The sequence below is a fragment of the Malurus melanocephalus genome, unplaced genomic scaffold (genome assembly GCF_030028575.1).
Source record: "Malurus melanocephalus ecotype Western Australia unplaced genomic scaffold, MMel_1.1 scaffold_477, whole genome shotgun sequence".
NCBI lineage: Eukaryota > Metazoa > Chordata > Aves > Passeriformes > Maluridae > Malurus > Malurus melanocephalus.
In genome coordinates, this window is record NW_026623709.1 from 427,725 (window position 1) to 430,488 (window position 2,764).

Here is a 2,764-nt window from a genome sequence, read left to right on the forward strand (position 1 = left end):
GAAGCTGATGCAGAAAATGTTCTAGAGAGCTGCCCTCCTGAAAGCCACTACAAAGTGCCAAGTCCTTCACCATTTATTCATAGAATAGCTGGGATTGTAAATGACCCCTAAGATCATTAAACCCAACTATTAACTCATTATTACCAAGTCCAGCACTAAACCAACTCCCTAAACACCACATCTACGTGTTTTTTGAACAGTTCTCAGGATGGTGATTCCTGCACTGCTCACTCCATCCTTTGGAGGAGATAGGAAATCAAACCCAGACAACGTCACCCATACTCTGGGTCTGCCTAACCCAGTACAGGGGAAGTTTAAGATCAAGCACAGAGTAATGCAGGCATTTTTATATCCTCTAGTTGCTCCTGAAGTATCTTTGCATTTACTAGGAATGCCATGAATATTTTCCCACTAAGTTGTTTAACATTTTTCCATCAAGTAAACTTCCAGCATTTGCAGTATCCCTTGGAAAGGGGGGATTATCTCTTGATGAACAGCACCTTGTGCAAAGCAAGTCCTTTGTTCTGACCTGCTATCATCTCAAGCACCCTTCTTTGTCTTTTCAAAGGAGGAAAAAAAAAATAATAGTTGCTCTCTTTCATCCTCTTCATGCCACTCATAATCTGATAGACTATTATCATACTCCGCTTCTGTCATCTCTTATTCAGATGAAATATTCCTGGAGTACTTCATTGTTCTGTACCTTTGATCACTCTATTGCCCTTGCACACATCTTTGCCAGTTCTGCTGCATCCTCTCTGAGGGGGGAACAGCAGGGCTGCTCAAAACATTCCGGAGGCAGACACACGCTGAATTTGTGCAGGGATGTAATAATGGCTTCTATTTTGATCTCCATTCCTTCGCTATTAATTCTTAACATTCAATTTGCTTTTTGTCACCGCCATTGAGCACGGAGGTGACATATTCATAGAACTGCTCATTATAAACACCAACTCGTTCCTGAGTAAGTAATAGTCCATTCAGGGCTCATCACTGTAGGTAAAGTTAGGATTGCTTGCTTTCTCCCTTGTGTACCACCCTGCACTTATTTCCYCTGAATTTCAGCCGCTCTTTAGTCACAGAATCACTCGGCGGTGTGACGTTYCTCTGYCAGCCTCCCACATCATCCCTCATCSTTGCTGCCTTGCACAGCATCAGCAGAGGATTTCTGTCACCTCATTACCTCACCCAGCACCAGCACACCTGAGTTATGTTCCCCTGGAGCTCTTTCCTTGCCTCTGGCTGGGCTTTGCCATGGGCAGCAGGAATGCAAACCCCTGTTATTTGTTTCTCTGAGTCCTTGGGTGTAGGCAGGTAGTCCTGGCACGAGTGATGGCTCTGTCTTTATCTGGGAGTGGGGAGAGCATGGGCTGCATTCAGAGCAGGCTGGTTTGAACAGAAGAGTTCTTCTCTGGATTTTTTCATCTGCTGCTTTTTGCGCGCGACTTCGCGTGTGGCCTCCCTGCGAATTTATTCCCCCGGCTTTTTTTATCCCAATAATAATCCCGCTGCTAAAAAGGAGCCTTCCCCTTTAAATTCCCCAGCGCCAAGAAATGAACTTTGAAATAGGARGGTTAGCAAAGACTTTGGGAACAACTTTGAAAGCGGCTAAGCTGTGAGCGATCTCCTCGTCCTTTAATCAGATGCTTGGCTTTGCAGCTCCAGCCATCTTCCCCGGATTAACTCCCCTGAACTTTCTGAACTGCTTTTATGGAAAARCACATCAAACAGATGACTCTGCTAAGAAGGAATTAATCAATTAAGCAGAAGCAGAGAGGCCTACTCTCTGCTGAAAAACTGGTCCACACACACCTTCTCCCTGCCCATCTCCTTCCACCCCCCTCGCCCCAAAACTTATTTATGTTAAGTCGAGGTTGAGTTTTAGGTATAGATTCACCACACACACAGAGCTTCCCTTCCTGCTGTATTTTTCTGAGATAAATATGTTTTTTCTGGTCTGTAACGGTGAGATCTGAAGGGTCCAGCAGCCTCCAGCTGTGGCAATATTCCTAATGTGCCWTTCCCAGTGAGCCAGACTGAACCATTTCACACTGCCCTGGATGATGAGCATTGTGCTGGAAGGGCTTAAATTTTCCCTCTCCATCTCCAAGAGGAGATATTTGTGATCTGGCATGTCCAGAGCAGTCCCAGAGACTGGCTGAGTGCCCCAGTAAATCCCTGATTTCACTATTTCAATTTCTAGAGTTTTGGCAAGTTTCCATTTCCAAAATTTGTTGGGTTTCTTTTTTTTCCCAAAGCATTTTATTTTATCGTATCTCCTTTCCAGAGTGTTTGATACATTTTTTCTCCAATTTAAAGATTTAATTTCCTTTCCTGAAAGTAAATTCTTCCATGAAATCTTGCAATTTCACTGAGCATCAATTCTGCAAGATTTGGTCCAGTTTTATGCACWTCATGTTATCTCTGCATTTCACTTGGTTCCCTGATTTAATGATTTCAATTTCTATAGTTTTGGCAAGTTTGGTTCCTTTTCACTGCGCTTCATTTCATCCCAATCCATGGCATTCCCTTCACCCCATTTCGAAAATTTGCTTTTCTTTATTCAATTGCATTTTATTCTATCATATCTCCTCTCCAGAGTGTTTATTACATTTGATCTCTGACTTCGGGATTTCATTGCCTTGCCTGACAGTAGCAAAAATCAGGCAAGGAAATGAAATCTTGCGATTTCAGTGAGTGTCAATTTGTCAAAATTTGCTCCATTTCCTTGCACTTCATGTCATCTCTTCATTTCACTTTGTTC